Source organism: Bombus fervidus, chromosome 2 (assembly GCF_041682495.2).
Source record: "Bombus fervidus isolate BK054 chromosome 2, iyBomFerv1, whole genome shotgun sequence".
In the NCBI taxonomy this organism is placed as follows: Eukaryota; Metazoa; Arthropoda; class Insecta; order Hymenoptera; family Apidae; genus Bombus; species Bombus fervidus.
In genome coordinates this window covers 12,794,191-12,812,795 of record NC_091518.1, presented here as the reverse complement: position 1 = coordinate 12,812,795, position 18,605 = coordinate 12,794,191, and the positions used below count along the sequence as shown (strand labels likewise).

At 38.8% G+C, this 18,605-nt stretch overlaps 1 protein-coding gene across 1 annotated transcript in view; it reads left to right on the top strand.

Moving 5' to 3' along the window:
• LOC139992650 (uncharacterized) overlaps positions 1 to 18,605 on the top strand; it is a 94,249-nt gene continuing 75,644 nt past the window's right edge. Inside the window, exon 1 of the mRNA XM_072013707.1 lies at positions 1 to 251. The gene's annotated coding sequence lies outside the window, so the exon portion shown is untranslated. The remainder of the gene's footprint in view (positions 252 to 18,605) is intronic.

Sequence of the window (18,605 nt, the reverse complement as noted above, 5' to 3'; positions counted from 1 at the left end):
AAGTCGGAACAACAGGAAATATGGCGGCATTGCGCCGAGTACGAAGGTGAATTTGTGTAAACCACGTTTGTTTGTGACGATTTCTTGAGCAAATAGAAAAGACAACATTGTAATGATAGTGTGCAATGCGCAGTGATAACATGTGCAGTGTTTTGTGACGAAAACAACAGCCCCTTGCGGCTGAATCGGATTTTCGGTGTTGGATTGTCCTCACACGAGACGCATAATTGGCAGTGCCCTCGAGGTGGCAGGTACGTAATACAGAAAATCACCCTTAGAAACGTTACAGCGTTATTTCTACAGCTATCATTATACTATTTATGAATACGATCACTAACGAATTTACTATGTTATTTGTATACTGTGTTGTAAAATTCCGACGATGTTATTATCCCTTAATACTGATCCGTTTACGACCTGAATCGGGTGTGTACCCTGTTGTCATCAACAGGACATTGACTCCTTGAGATATGCCCTTGTTTGACCTTTCCCTTTAACTGCTCTTAGACAACACAAACTACGGTTATTCTAATACCTTTCAAGTACATATTAACATGAAAGTATTTCATTGTTCTCAAGGCTCGGATTGAATAGGAGCGATATCATTGAAAAACATCGTGAAATTCAAAAGTTTTAGATAATCAGATAAGAATCGAATCGAACTTTGTATTTTCAGAGCACCACCCAACGTTTCTCATACGTAAACAATGTGATCAATCACATACTATTGACCTAAGTTAAAACGTTTGCCGTTGGTTAGCTATTTAAAGCGACTGTTCTGGCAATGGCCGTGAATACGTGTTTCATCTTTTGTTCGAGTCCTAAATTAGTTAAAGTTTGATCGATAACGTTCGATTATTGTATTTAGCGTTACACACGCATTTACACTGCTATTTATAATGAATGAAATGTGGTTGAATGACACTTTACAACTAGGAATTACGAAATGACCTTCACATTCTATTTTGTACAACGCTTATCGAAATGTCAATGTTTTTCTGTTATTTGCTTTTATGACGTAATGATGTGTTATTAATTCCGACTTTGAAAATGATAAAAATAGTAGAGAAAATATTAGAAGGTATGAAATAGTTAATTATATGATTGTGATAACGAATAATGGAACACGAGTTATACACGTGTACGCATGCTGGATACATTAGTATGGTACTTGGTATATAGGTCAAGCGCTCCTCAACATCGAGGTCATTGCCCCAGGATTTACTCCGTCGATAAAACAGTCTTTAATTGGCTAAATTCGTTCCATTACCCACATAGGATTCGACGATAGAGGTCACCGTTTGAGATATTCATAATTTATTTCCTCTTTTTAACACAGTTGTAGTTTGAACGAAAGTTGGGCATGTAGTTTTTGATGTGCAACAGTCGTCACACGTCACAAAAATTATGCTTATCTATTCCGAATAATACGTTTTATCTAACGTTTGTTTCTTTCTTTTACGTTGAGAATAGATAATACTTGATTTAGATTAAACGCGATATAGTCAACTTGTTAATTTCCTATATGATCATCATCTTTAAACGCTTTTTTGTAACGTTCATTATTATAGTTATTACTATCGTTTTCAAATATTTTCGTATTTTTATCAAATCATCTAGCTACATTGGTGAATTAGCTAAGCGTGGTCGGTGCTTTGACTTCTAAATTAGACTTCGTTAGAAAATACTCAGTGGCAGAGCGTGTTGACCTTGAACCTAAAAACATATTTCAAACTTAAAACTGAAAAATATTCATCTCGTTCTTTTTCAACAGAAAAAATTTCTTACTTTTATATTTAGAATTTTATATAACAGTTTGTTTACAACTATTCTAAATATATATATATTATCTGAAGCAAAAATATTAAGTAAAACATGACAAATTACACATTCCATTAGTCAACCGAATAAAACATTCTTATTAATAGGAAGCATACGTTTATTACTACGTGACTCATTATTACTCGCTCGTTTCTTTATTCTGACCCCTATATAATGAATTTAGGGTCAACTTGCTTCGTTGGACTTCCTTTGGTGATCGTGAGACTCGTTATTATCATTCGATCGATTCTGACCAGCGTGTACATTCAAATTAAAATTACGACAGACTTGTTGCGAGTACGTGTATCGTAATCGTATCGATAAGCATGGTTGTCTTTTTAACGGCTTACGGTATGCGTGTTTCAAGAAAACGTCTTTTCTTTGTGTTATTTTATTTTATCTCCATCTACAGCTATATCTCGCTTACTCGACATTAGAAACCATTTGTATATTTGGAACACATTAATACATTCTCACTCGTTCGTTCCTCCTGTTCTCACACATTCTCAGACTGCTAATGCTCACATTCCAATGCAATATTAAAATACACGATAAAAGTTTGTTGGTGGGCCGTACATTAAGACTTATGTTTGTAAATTGTTCGTAATATCACATTATCCAGCTTATATGATCGTTATCTAACAAAACCTATCGAATGTTTTCTTTCGTGTCTGTGATCGACGGGCGTGTGCAGCAGTCAGTTACCATCGTATTAGACCGATCGTCGGTTCAATTTTTCTGTTTCTCTACTTCGCTCGGAAATTAATATCTTCGTTACCGGACCATGGAGCTGCTCTAATTAGTTCTAGTACTTTCGCTCTTCCGTTTCCACTTCTTTCAAGCTTTCTAGCTTTTTAAATTTTAGTTTAAGGTGGTGTCCCATGTGTCGTCAGCGCCACGCTCAGTAAGATACAGATTTGCCGTTTCAACTCGATCGGAAACGTATCTCGTGGTGTACACGGAATAACGTTTCAACGATAGAACGAGCTATTATCGAAACAGCAAATTTAGCAACGATAATCGGACGAAACGCGGCGAAGCGTAAACGCGCACGTAAACATAATTCGTTCATCTTGACCTAGATACTTTGCGTCTGTTCCGTTGTATTTATAGGAGAATGAGAATACTGGGAATTTTTTTCTATCTGCTTCGATTAGAACTTGAGCGTCGTAATTATCTTCGATCCTGCCATCGATCGACAAATTCGTTGTCGTTGTCGTTTCGTGACTCGCATTTATGTCCCTAGCATTCGATCGAATAAAGCACGAACGACGCTTCGATTCTCCTTCGTTCGTGACATCTGTTTCTTCAACGTCTAGCACGGTATACGTGAGAACGAGGCTTAACGCCGGTTCACGTACAAGAAGCGTTCGATAGGATGTTATTTTTAGTACGGCGCGGTCGGTTAGTCGACTAACGAATTATTAATAAATCACCGCCTATTTTTGATTAGGTGGATAGCGTCGATCGACAGACGGGTAAACTACGCGCGAGTTTGCATCTCGCGTAAGTTTGTCGAACGGTTCCACGACTACCGCAAACTCCGCAAACATCGCCAGTTTTCTGTAACATTCTGCATTCTACAAATTAAAATGTTTGTATCTCTTTCAAGCATTCCACGATAATACGTTGCATCCTTCGTTGTTTCGCTGTAAATGCAAGATTTTCTTATTCTTCGCGCTTCCAACGTACGTTAATTACATTTTACATACTACGATTAACATACGTTATTAATTAACGTAATATTAATACGTAATTAATTAACATACGTTAATCGTAGAAACCCTCTCGCCTTTGTTTAACTTGGAGCAAATTCATCCGTTTGAAAATATAATTTGAAAAGTAGAAGCTCGATGGAAGGTTGTTCTATCTGTTGGGTTGGCAACTAAGTGGTTGCGGATTTTGTCATTACTACCTAATGACAAAATCCGCAACCACTTAGTTGCCAATCCCGCAACCACTTAGTTGCCAACCCAATAGCAGCTACTACGCGCTTAAGCATCGTACCTTGGATATTTCACGTATCTTCTCGTATTACGAGGATCGTGTGCAATTTTCCGCTTTCGAATATCCTATAAATGCATAAATATCCGCAGTATGCTGATCGTACTTGTTATAAAACAAATAGCGAAATACGTTATTTGCCGATGTCCCTTGACAGATCGTTCAAATTTATCGGCAATCGAGTCGAACATCGCTGGAATTATTAATTTGCCATCAGTTTGTACGTTTTGGCAGGATTCGCGCACGGTTATCGCACATGGGTCAAAAATATTCTTACGAACGACGGTGTTCGTTATCAAGCATCGTAGAGTCAGAGTGGCTACTAATAAAGCGGACGTGTCTACTTAATTAGCACAGAAGGATGATCGTGTGGATTAAACTAGGTCAGGCGAGTGACGCGCTTACATGCCTGACCGGCTAATATTTATTCTTGGCATTGCACGCAGCGGAGATGCTGCAGCCCGTAAAAATATCGTTTACATTTACGCGATTTTCCGAGCGTCGCTTTGTCAACGCGCTTCCGACATTGCTGCACCGCGTGATGCTTGACGCGCAGCTCTCTTGGAAAAAGATCAGAAACTTGTTTGTCGTTAGTTTTAGTCTAACGGATTTACTCGATCTTTCTTATTCGCATAAATTTCATACTCGTCGCAATCCGCGTTATGTTTTCTATTAATATATATTATGCTCGAATATCTTGCGTGTATACGAGCGATCGACAATATTAATGGAAAGATATATCGTTCTAGACAGTGCAATTTATTTTATTACTCATCTAACGATGTACGTATATACATATATATTGCATATACATATACATATATACGTATATACATATATATTGCATATACATATACATATATACGTATATACATATATATTGTATATACATATGTATTGTATATTCATATACATATATACTGTATATACATATACATATATACGTATATACAATATATATGTATATGAATATACAATACATATACATATATATTGTATATACATATACATATATACGTATATAGATCTATATTGCGTCCAAAAATATGGAATATTCAAATAGTACGATAATTGTTTGCTGCGATTTGTATGCGTTTTTTGTACGAAACGTTCATCGCGCACGCGTCTTCGGCATCGATACTTCTATTTGTAAGTATTAGGACGTACGTTAATCTTACGCCGGGTGCGATAATCGAGTCAAGTCCGCAGGAAAACCACTAGTCTGCTACATGGAACGATCGATCAGGTGTTACGTACTGACTTTCAGCGGCCCTTCGATCGCGTAAAACACTGGCGGTGAATCGGATAGGAAACAGCGAGAAATCTGCGAAAAATCTGAATTCGACTCGTCGAATTATTTCGAGTATGTACGCAAGCAAATGAGAAACTTAATAGAAAAAGTAAACTTCGTTGTAAGATATAGGAGAGAAAAGATACTCCTCGATAAATATTCCCTAATTGCTCAAAGCTTCTTAGGAGATAGCAATTCTTGTGTACTTTTTAATTTCCTAACGATTGCTCGATTCTGTTCAATTTTTCCTAAGATAGAACACGTTATGGAGATTAACGTACGATCGATATCGATTGGTGCGAGAAAGGACATTGGGAAACGATGGAACTCGTAATTTTCCTCCCTCAAGAACATACTTATCTTGAAAGTTAATATCTTGGATCCAAATGAGATCTCATGGAACGTTGATTCTTAAAGTGGAACGGAGATAACTTGGCGTGTTCGCTTTCGGAAGCTTTAGCTTTGATCGATGGTAATCTTAACGATCAAGCCGGTGCACGTTGCTAATACGAACGTTGCTAATCGCGCGAATGATCTCGCGATGGAAAATTGTAGGACAAATTAACACTTTGACCGCCACGCCGAAATCACACGTTTCGCTGAGGACGCCACGGAAGTATTTTTATTATTCAGAGCATATAAATGGTAAAATAATAATAAATTGACGATGCAAGACAACGTCCTTCCCCGATGGACCGTTCATCTTATTGGCGTCTTGCTAATAGTTGATAGTTGACTTGTTATAACAAGGCTTCGTTTATTTCAACAAACCATTCGCATTTGTTGTTTCGTCGTAAGCAAAACGTGCAGAATATATCGTTGAAACGCGTAGAGGAAATTAGTAAACAGTATTTGCTCATGCTATATATAATAGTAAGGTATGCGCACACTTGTAACTTCGATTATATGATTATAAAGCATTTACGATTTTTTTCTGTTGAGATTATGAGATGTACGTGAATATAAAGGAACGCGTGGATAAATTGTAAGGTAGAAGATATATATTTTAAAATACAAGTAAATATAATACAAGCTGATCTAGATCCGCACGCTAGCAGCGTTACGCTATGACTGAAAACCTTGAAGCCAACGTTGCCTGTGTACAGTTTATGGTTTGCCTTCGACGCATTCTTTTGTCTATAGGCTGTCGATGGTTTCGGTGCTTGAGAAAACTAAAAGACCAGATGTAGTTTTTTTTTAGAAGTAATGACCACTTCAACATTTTCTAAAGTGTGTTTATAATAATATTCGTAGATTACTCCTCAAAGATATGGATGCAAACAAAGTGCATCGTTACATGCGAGATTTGTTCTCTTTTTTTTTTTATCGATGTTCTAATAAAATTGTTTAATCGTTCAATGGGGTACTTTTTATTTCAAAGTGTCTTCTATTTATCGGTTATATTCAAAATGTCAATTTTCATACAATTTTTACAATTGTAAGAAGTTGAAGCGCTCCGGTCACCAATGACCAACGTGGCAGTCAAAGTGTTAAGGAGGAAGCGGCTCGGCGTATCTGCGTTCGCGCGCACCAAATCGAGCACCGACGTGTAAAAGAGTTAACGATTTTAATCGTCCGGGTGCGACCGGGTTCAACGATACGGTCATTCTTTTCGCTAGTCAAATCCGCAAAGCGGCTCGTGAATTTCTTATTTCCATCGGAACTGCACCTGCCGCAGGTGCAGCTGCGAGCCAATGAAATATCGTTTCAGGCCGATGACCAAAAAGTTCGCCACGACGTCCATGGTTTCGGTGAACGTGTTTCGATGCCAACCCCGTTTCCTCTCCAGACTATCCGTCTACATAGTAGCCGCAGTATAGTAGAGTCTTCTACGTCCAAACTAACAGCATTTCCAGCTAATAGAATAATCGGTTTTCTCGTGTTAAATTCCATTCGCTCGACGCTTTGAGAATCTTATGCTCTGACAAGCATGTAGCATGAACTCTCGCATGCTTTTCGACCGATTAAAAACATTCAAACGGTAGCTCGGAAATCTCGTTGCGATTTACATTTCCATTCGAAGTACTTTATCGAATTATACAGGTGGCTTTTCGTTTCACGACATTTCTCCATCTTTCGCGCAACTTGGATGTTCCATCCTTTCGGAAGCTTCCAGGTTTTTCGGCGAGAAACTTCTCCATCTGATTTTGTACGTCGACCGAAGAGTTAAAAATCGGAAGGAAGTTTCTAAGCAGCGTTTAACAAACGTGTAACATCTGATTGGAAATCAACGAGCATATTTAAAGATACTTTTAGCGATGTCTTTTTTAGCGCGATATGCTTGAGAACAATTTCCTCGACGAAGAGATACCGAACAAAATTTATCGTTTTATTAAATGTTAGAATTTAATCTTGAAGTTAAGATTAATAACTTTTGGAAGACACAATGTTTGCGTTGAAATAATATTCAGTGATGTTTATTAAACGGAAACTACAGAACCTGATGTATATAAGCGAGTGATATAATCAACAACGTATACAAGAATTGTTGATTGTTGGCCAGTTACTCTCAGACTGGATTTAGGTAGTGACCCATGATCCCTTAAATATTTTGAGCCCCACTCTTTATACAGTAATAAGTATGACCTGTGTAAGTGTCCTGTTCAAATGCCTGTGTGGGTGTCCGGATAAAGGGTATTGTGCCTATGCGTGAAATATCGTTGTATTCCAACAGAGCATATAACGTAGAAACGTTTCGTTCGTAGCACGCATTGTTGTTTTTTTTACTGTTTTATTTAACGGTAGTAGAAGCATATAAGGCGCGAATTTACGTTCGCAGTTCCCGAAGTGTTAGATAGAGACGAAGAAACTTGTCATTGTTTATTTACAATCGCCTCTTATCGTTTTGGCTACTGGACCTTATAAATCTTTCATCGCGGGTAACCGTGCAAAGCGTAAAGATATGTAGAAACGTAATTCAAAGTATATTCTTACGAAAGTCGCTTTCTTACTGTGTGTCACATTATCGAAGTTCTTATCCAAATACTCGAGTGCAAGAAGGTGCATCCTCGTTGTTTATTTTCGTCTTTCGTATATAACGTACAGTACAGTACAGTAGAATCTCAGTTGTATCCGAGCAGATTGCGACCAAATAGTTTGAATAACCGGTAATACAAATTCTCTAGCTGTCCTTTTCGACTCTCGTCTATTACTATTACTTCGGATAGTAAGATAACAAGGTTTTGAAAAACGGAAGTTGATCGGTTGTTTCCGTATCGCGTTCGACCGTCTTCCGTTTCGACACACGACATTTACTTTAAATACAGATAAGCCATCCTATACCACATTCGCTGTAAGAATACGCGCGTTTGTGTAATAATTAAAGTTAATACGTTGGAGCGCGACAGCTTGTACGATAGAGTCTCGTCTACGAGTTTGCGAGTATCTGAAATCCAGCGTTAGTTTGTTCGCGCAAACGAAATTATATTATATTTGTAACAGGAGAAAATATTTATTAGCATAACGAGTATCGTGTTCGGTTGTAAGAACGTTTGAACAAGTAGGTCAGATATTATAGAATATTTGGATAATGGTAATTAGGATAGAGGAGGCTTTGCCGCACATAGTAGCTGATGCTAACTACGCAACTAGCGAAAACCTTGCATCGCTAGCATGCATTTACGTAGCATTCGATATCTTATCTTGTACAATAAACAAGTCGCAACGTTATTGCAGTCCGTTTGAAAAATTCGAGGGAATATTCCTTGTCGCGAATAACGACGACGCAGTACAAATTTTCTATCGCTCGTTATCTTAAAAGGAGAAAAAAGAAGCAATTGCGAAAAGCGAAGATTATCGAACGTGAAAAATGAATAATTCACACGATAATTGAGCCTGTTAACTGGCTCGTTTCTTAATAAGAAATTAGAAGGTGCTTAAGAAGAATTATGTACATGGGTTAAAAGTACATGCCGGTACTTTCGATACGAATACAGTAATGGGTTGAAAAGAGTAACAAATGTTTGCTCGAATGGATGAACGAAGCAACGTAGCGTGTAAATTTGAAAAAAATCCATTCGAACATTTACCAGATATCTTAACACGATTTTACTTCGACTATTTGTTTGCTATTTGTTTCGAATAATCCAACAAGTTCGTCGTATTACGGTAAACATCGAATCGTCGACTCAACTCGTCCAAAGTTGAATTGTACATGTTTTAATACGCTTACATGTTACAAAAAAAAAAAAAAAAAGAGAAAGGATTGGATCGATTCATTTTTATCTACGCTAGATACAATATTTCAATGCTCGCGTGTTCTGTACAGAATGCTGCAGTTTAAAACGCGTGCTTGGATTTTACAATGAATTGAATTTTCTTTCGTCCTTCCCTTGTTATCAACATTTATGTACGCCGCATACAGAACAGACTTAAATTGAATGCGAGCTTCCCATAGAAATTACGTAACGTTACAAAATAAATCGCTACGAATCTTCGAACTCAAATTTTTTCAATTTCCGAATGGACCAGTTGCTGCTTTCATAACAAGATCCAATTATGTTCTTCGACAATGTTTCGAAGCGCGTTGTTGGCTAGTTATCGTACGACAAGGTCAATAATAGGCCGGTCGTCGGATGTTATCTTCGTGAATCGTAGTAAATAGCTACTGATACGAGCAATGGTTACTTATTGTCGCGTATCTTAGTAATGTAATAGAACGTCGTTCGTGGCTCGTTCGTTGGATTCGAAACTCGAGCACGGTCGAACCTTTTACGCGTAATGGCTCGCGCAAGTGTTGGGAAACTCGTTGAAGCTTCCCGTGTACGATATATCATGCAAAACGCTTTGAAATTTCATAACGAGACACTACTATCGTGATAATGTCGGCAAAATTTCAAACAGATTTCTAAGAGAATTTATATGGAAGTTACGAGGCATTTGTTGCAAACACGCATTTCGCGAAGAAGATATATTAATAAACCGGAAGATACGGTGCTTACAGATCTCTTGAGACTATTATTCGATCTGTTTGAGACTATTATTCGTGCTGTATATCGATTTCTCACTAAGTACATGTTTGCGACAAATATCTTCAGAAGAAATATCCCAGAAGGCAATCGGCGTAAATTTCTTTGCATCGTTTCTTCCTTATACTGTCTCGTTAAAAAAATTCCAATCAACGGAACAATTTAATCGTTGTAACAGATTGGCTGATCGGAGAAATCATAATTATCGAACTGTCTCGTTGACGAAGATTCTAGCTTCGAGAAGTAGTTCTACCAACGAGAAGGTAAAGCGTCTTTCTTTTACAGACACGTCTTTTACAACGATGCATCTTTATACAAACATGCAAGTTAATCTTTCGAACGTTGTGATGTTTATTTTGATAGAACAAAATGGATCATACGTAATTCGATAAAATAATATAAAACGGAAAATATTGTTCATCCATTATTTCCTTATAAAACGAATAATATTTTACATACGTTCTTTCCTATTCGTTTTCCATACATTTCGTGTGTTACTATTGCCCTGGCAACTAAGCGATTGCGGGTTTTGTCATTACCACCTGATGACAAAACCCGCAATCGCTTAGTTGCCAACCCAATATTACAATCGCGGTCTCGTTAGGGTGCTAACGAAATTCCACAAAAATTCGTATAATTTCGTTATGATATATAATATATAATATATATATGTCGGAGATGAAGGGACGCCGGAGCCTTTCTTTCGGAATATTTGGGAAGGTCCCCGATACTTTAGTCCAGACTTTTTATTATAGTCGTACTTAAACAATAAAACTGAGAAATAGCTGTTTATGAGTTAAGTCAATTATGATTATCCGAGATTTATGACAGTGGGCTTGGGCTCCAAGTGACATAATGGGTCACTGAACGTAGCCACGGGAGAGACGTGTACCTAACAGAGGTATATAGTAATTAAATAACTCTGCTTAAAAACAGGGATTCACCTGAGGAATACGGAGAGAAATATATAAGGGCAGTTCCACTTGGACTGAGGGGCAATCCGATAAGTTCGACTAGCCCAGTGAACACGTACATCGAGTTTCTAATCGCAATCCCATTGACCGTGTATTCGTTATCGAACCTAAATTCATCGTCATAGGCATCTCGAGCACTCGATCATCGATATCACTTGTTAACTTTTGTAATACATTCTCATAAACAAACATCATCTGGTATAAGACAACTATGGACAACTCGCAGCAAAACTCATCACACGCCCCGTTGTCCAAAGATGATCCGACGCATATTTAAGATCGTAGATCTCGGGATAATTCAGGGGATCGATTCTGAGATTTATTGTCAAAGTATTTAAATAAAATACAGAAGTAAACAACAATTGATATAAATCTATAACAATAAATAACAATAAATTACATAAACGATAAATAACAAGTTCTGTGCAATGTTTACCTGAAAATCGAGAATCTATTTTCAACGTTCTGAGCTACCGATCTTTCTCCGTCAATCTTCAATATTTTAAATAATTATTCTGTGATCTTGTCTATCTCTCATGTTGCTCTCTGTCCGTCCGTTTGGGAAATGAGTGTCTTTGAAAACGGTTGTCCGTAAAACAAAAGAGGGTCGCTCTGTCCGTGAAACAAAGAAAGTCGTGCTATCCGTAAAACAAAAAGAGTCCCTATCCCATAATATAATATAATAATTTCGTTTCGTTATGTATTTCGTACAAGTTTTAGAAAATAATACCTTCGCGAGCTCGTGTACGACGCGTAGGAAACAGATCGCATTGATCCACGGCTTCCTGTGATCAATTGCGAACGCAAAAAGATTCGTTTAAATCGCACGTTGGTCTCATTGTATCGATGCATTTCGTTGGCTGGTTTTGTAGGTGATGCGCGACGCACACGTGTTTCGTACGAACCAACGAATCTTTGAATAGCATCCATTTTCCGAGAAAGTAATTCAGCATTGATTTAACCGCGTGGGTGTTCATCGAGAGGTGGATGGCGCAATAAAAAGAGAGTATCAGAAATTGTGCCGTAACGATTTTCAGCGAGCGCCTCTTTAGATACAGCGGCTCTATTTTTGACCAAGTGAATTCGTTCAATTGCAATATGTTTCGCGCGTCACTCGCGTGCGAGAACGCAGCCGAACCAACAGGGAAACGTTCAGCTCGTTGCTTCGTTTCTCCGTGAGAAATTTTCCTTTCCATTGATCTCGTCGTCTTCGTTCGCTATCGTTGGATAAACGCAGCGAGCGATTACACGAAGTTCGTACGTTTAGCAGGCGCGTGAAGCGTCTAAGGATTCTTACAAAAATCGATAGGTCCCTGTAACGAATAATCATGGAAAAAGTAATTACAATTAATCGCGAATAATACAATAAGAATGGAGAAGTTTCATGGAGAAGTTTTTAAGACAAAACGCGTAAGATAAATCAATGGGTCGAGTAAATTGCGATAAAAATGTTAGCTCTATCTTCTGTATATTGGCTACGATTGGATTGCTAATTAAAACAGATCTTAAGGAACTTTGTATAAAAGTAATCGGTACAAAGTTCATCGAGAGATATTACAACGAACGATAGTAGGTAATAGTTGGAATATTTGAATGGAAAATGCGCTCGGTACGTACGTATCTACGATAGATGAGAAATCTCCTCAGTTTTGAATAATTGCGAACCTGTTGCGTTTTATTCGCAGCGGAGAAACGCAGTAAAATAAGACGGCCTGTTGAAAGAGGTAGTAGTTTATTTATTGCCTAGACAAAAAAACGTAGTAAACATAGTAAGCTGTAAAAGTTACGCGTGGTAATACAGTGGTAAATATGATCCTCGCGATAAAATAACGAGAAAATAAACTCAGCTGCGCTGCAAAATGTTCGTTGACGCGAATCACCGATTCGCAAGGAAGAAATACTGTAAATAGTGTATTAATATTACGATAGAATTGAAGCAGAGAAATATTATCGAGCTCGTGACGTTGAAGTTCTTTCGAGTGATTTGTTGTATATCGATCTTCTAACTGAAGTGAGAACCATCAAGAAGCTACTATCACTGTAGGACAACACTCAAAATAGAATTATTCGACCAACAGATTCCGAAAAAATTTTAAGTTATTCGTTTGTACGAACCATTTATCGATTACTTGCTGTACAAGACGGCGATAAAATATTTTAACGGTAAATTGATAGTTCGCGTGCCGTTCGTTATGATGGTCCTTCGTAACGAAAGAGTTAAAATTATACGATCGACATCGGGGCATGTACATCGTCACCTTTCAACGTGTACGAACGTTTCGAATTTTGTAGAAAAATCTGCGAAAAGATTAATTTTTTTTTTTTTTTGTTGTTGAAAACAGTTATTTCAGATGAGTCCGTGAGAAGGAAGAAAAATAAAAGATTTGGAAAAAATAGTATCACGGAGTTATATTAAAAACACGAAGTGCTTTACTCGAGCGAACGTAGAAGCTTAGATATGCGTGCTACCAAAAATTATGTATCCGTGTCCCACGCGTGAATGCAACGATATACGCGTTAGAGCGCGCGAACGAGTGTTGGAATGGAGAACTTTCTTTCGTATAGAGAATTTTCTTGATCTAAAAATTATATTTATATCGAATGGATCAATTGTTTTCGTCGTCTTAAACGTCTCCGCTATTTTTAAATATACGACAAAAGGTTTTATTTCGGAAATAAATAGTCGTTTCCTCGCCGTTAAAGGGTTTCTGGGGATTTCAAGAGATCGCGCTATCTTTTTAAACTTAAGCACGCTATATTTTCTCGTATGCGGCGGATGTTTGGACAATTTCAACGACCTATAATGCAAATACATACAACGTCAAATAAAGAACTAAAAGTAAAGGAGCGAAGGAGTAAAACGACGAGTCTTACGTCATAAGACGCGCTGGAAGTGGTGTCCGTTTGCATTGACGTAACATTGCAATCATTAAATTACTAAAGCTCGTACATTTGTTATCAGTGCTGTACAACTTCTGTAAATGAAGTTTCTTCGTATCTTTGAAAATAATTAAGTAACATAATTAGAAGATACGAGTGACTCGGAGAAAGTCGCATCTATCGATCAATCCCATAAATAAAGTTGAAAAGGGTCTGACTTCTGAAAGATCGATACGATCGAAGCTGGTGATTCCATCTTGTACACATTTTTATATTCATTAAGGATTAATCCGTTTGCACGTGGAAATTTTAATATTTCTTTCTATCAACTCGATAATTAATAACCGATTATGTCGCCATGAATCACGATTACTTGCTTTCAGTGAGATTAATTTATATCTTTGGGAACAATTTCTTGATGATTACGTGTTAACAGGCAAAGGGAAAGGGGTTGATAAAAGAAATTCGTCCTTTGATCCATTGTAGACTCGTTAAAATTGACAGATCTTTTCTTGGAATGGAATGTTCCACGAATTTCTTATTTGGGAAACCAAGGTAACGACTAATCGTCCGAATCTTTTCTACCATCCAGACGTTCGTTCCTTTCTTCGCGTATAACGTGCCCGAAAATCGCATAAATCGATTACACGGGTATCCTTTTTTTTCTTTTTACGAACGTTACATCCCAACGTTGAGAAATGTAATTAATAGAATTAGAAAATTCTGGTATTACCCCTCTTGGTTAAAATATCTTGTCTGCTATTTCGAAACCGAAAGAGGCTGATGTTTTGCGATCTTCTTCGTGCAATATTTCTCTATCTCTCAATGTAAATTATTCGGTCACTGTTTCGTACCAGTTTCCATCACAATATAACTTTATTGTGAAAACGAAGAAGCACGAGGAATATCAAACGTTCCGATATATCTTGAGAAACGAAAAAATGCCAGGTTTTAACCCAAAGAGGGCAATATAGTTACGTAATATAATTTTTCCTGTGCAAATGCACGCGAGCCGTAGTTCTCGTACTCGAACGGCAGATATTAAAATCGAGCGAAGTCTCATCCTTCCACATACAGCGTATCGCTCGGGATATAGTGTTCCACGTGTACGTCCTGCCCCGTGCTTCAGGGGCAAAGGACTCTGCCTCTGTCTTGCCTCCTCTACGATATTCTCCGCGTGTCTCTTCTTCTGGATGTGCATGGATACGTACACACGTATATATGAAATGTCCGCGATATCTATAAACTCTCGGTGAACTTTCGCGATTACATTTCCGCGAAGGAATGTCGCCTATGCTTCGAGATATCGTTAAGGAAGAAGAGTTCGATGCTACGAAGATCCGCGCCGAGGTGGAGATGCTTGATAAACTCAGCCATTCGACTACCAAAACAACGGTTCCCGCGTTCGATCGATATACGTGCTCGTTTAAACGAATATTCCCGTTTCCCAAAGGAGCTACAGCGAAGCGTGATCGTTGGATCGCGGATATTTATGTAAATTCGTTTTTTTTTTTTTTTTTATAAAAGCAGATAAAGGAATAGAATCTAAGCTGTTTCTTTTACATACTAAATATCCCGATAGGCAGGACAAAACTGCATATTTTATACGTGATTTTGCATATTACGCGCAGTTTTCTCTGCACTTTTTGCGCTTACAAATTTTACATAAACGCATAAAAACTCGCGGTCTAGTAACGATGATCGTGGTCGATTCGACGCATTTTACGGAACGGCGAAGATCAACGAAGACACGCGGACGATTCTTCTTGAAAGGCGTCATCGCACCTGTGCTTTTGTGTGTGCTTGGGGCGTTGGTCTTACAGCTTATCGTTATATCACCCTCGTATCAGCGTCAAGTTTTTACTTTGCAACTACGAGGGACGATAAGTGGAATGCCTTTTAACACGTTCTCTGTTATATCGTTTTCGTCAAATTTCTAATTCGATTCACGTAGGAACCGGTGCTCGCTGTCATTTATTTTATATGCACGGGATATATCGGTGGTTGTAATCGATCAATGGCAACTGATGCAATATGTATGTTAATTCACTCGACTGAGGCTAAGGGTTCGAAGACACAGTTTTGACTCTTCCGATTACGAAGCAGTTTATCCTTGAGTCTTTTCGATATCAATATCCAGACTTTAGCACTTATAATTTAATCGCACCGTTGTCTTCGTAGCTATGTAAACTCTTCCAATCGCGAATAATGTTGTTCTCTGAACGATACCAGGTCCCTTCTCGTCGATATGGGCTATTACCTTATCGATTCAATACACCTACGGCATTGAGGCGTAAGTTGTCGTTTGTTTCATCACGATACATTATCTCAGTGTTTTACGGTGTATTTAACGCGCTCTGTCGCTGTTACAAATTTCCCGAAGAAATACAATTATTCTTTAATTTCAAATCCATCCGTAAGGGTTGACATTATGGGTCATCAGTGTCCCCTCCGCCCTATAGCGTTATCGACGTGTCTAACGTCAGTAACCGCGTAACCCCACGGAATTTAACGCGTCAAGCGGTTAAAGAAATGTCCGTGCTCCCCTAAAACGTGCGATATATAACACCGTTACGGTAGAAGGTTGATTAATCAGGAACAACAGCTTCTGAATGGAAACGTAGCAATTTCCTTCAACTTCTGTTCATACGAAGAGACACCGTGAAATTCTCCGTTAATCAACGCCTCGATCATCGATCGTCGATCGTTCCTCTAACAATCGAGGATTTATTCTGCCAATACCGTAGCAATCCTTCGACTCGCGGCAGACACGCAGGGGCAGCTTCGAGCAAAAGAGTAGTCGAACACGATCGGACACCTTCTAAATGGACATCGATCGAGCGTGAAGAAAGAAGACAGGCGTCTCACGATTCGCAGATAATAATCGGACAGAGATGGCAGAGTAAAACGAAATTGGTAGGTGAGCGTCGTTAACCGGCGCTCGCTTCTCCAGAGAGGAAGAGTCGTGGAACGACGGGCGGTCGCGCGTGCACCGACACGGCCCACAGTTTCGTCGTCGTTGATCACGAACGTGTCGATCGTCGACCAGACCAAACACATGCACACACCTTGGGGTTATCCTCGTGTAACCGTTGCTCTTCTCTTTCGCTCTCGCTCTGTGCCTTCCTGTCTTTCTCTTTGCTCTCTTTCCCGTAGACTCGTGCATTCCTCCGTCCACGGGCACGGTTTACCCTACGCTCGACCAGGAACAACCCCCGAAAATCAGCCCCTGAACGAACAAAGAGTCTAGTGTCTAGACGGCTGGATATTACCGGCGGCGACGACATGCACACCGTGTATCGTATTTTCTTTGTTTCTTTCGGTCGTTCGATACGCCTCTGCCTAGTTGCTGCCTTGGCTTCGTATTTTTAATGCGCCATACAATGTCAGCCTCTAACGCGCACCTAGCGAGGTTTGACTATCGCGCTACGCGGTAGATACGTATCAGGATCGCGTTATGCGGCACGATTGCTTTTCAAGCGATTTTTGAAAATGTTCAGCGAGCTAAATAGATAGGGTTGGGTTCGTTTCAGCGGTTCGTTTTTCTTAAATCTATCGTCGTTCGTTGTACGCTATATCAATCAGAAGCGACGATGGATCCTCGAAGATCTTAAGTGATAGGATTATCGAACTGGTTCCGAAGGATCGACTAGCTTGACGTGGTTAATCACCGACTAAAAGTTTGGACTTATACCGTATGTTACATTCTATATAAGAATTTCAAGAGGAAAATTACGCGTTATCGTTAGTTGAGACTAGTCGTTGAAAGTTTGCGGTGGGAAAATTCGATACTGTTGATTCGTGATAATTTAAAGTTAAATGGCTTGCTGAAGTTAAAACGTCGTTAAAAAATAGGGAAACGTTGAAAAGTTACTTCGTTATAATATCAGAGCTCGTTAAAAAGTCGCTCTTTCAAGTTGCTTTTTTCGTAATATCTTATTACGTGTAATTGTTCCTTGCGGTCAGACACCGTGCATACGTAGAATTACGAAGAGAAGCTACGCAAGAACGACAAAAGACGACGACAATTTAAGAATAACGTTGCACGAGTTTTCGTTTCCTATTAAAAAATCTGTGCGTTCCATCATCGATCGAACAGAGTGCCTCTTGTTGCTTCTCGTATCAAAACGAAGAAACTTACAATCGATTAATGGATAATCTTCTTTTTTAGCTACAAGGAAAATCTGATCGTTGGATATTAAACAACGCACTCTGTGATACCTGAACGACGATAAGACGCAAAAATGTTTGTGATTCGATCGAAAGAGATCCATACGCCGCGCAATTGTTCATCCGCGAGCTTGAAGCGGTTTTAAAACGAGTGCATCGCACGTAAGTTGCTTCTCGTCACCTTATCAGTTCTGTTGTATAGCGCACACACAGCGGAACGTAGCGATAGTAGAACGATGTCGACGACCCGATGTATCAACACAGACCTACCTGACGCCAGCTTCTAGATACAGACGTCTATCTATAAACCCGTGTGTCTCCGTACTGTGTCGAGCTACTTCGAAACCATGGAGAACCCTTGCGGTCCCATTCTATAGAATTCGAATTGTCGATCGATAACTTTCTTCGATAGTTCGTCCTCGATATCGGAATCTTTTTGTCGGTGCGTGCTTGCGAACCGACACGACTACGTTTTTTCGTTGTCTTTCTTCCATCGCG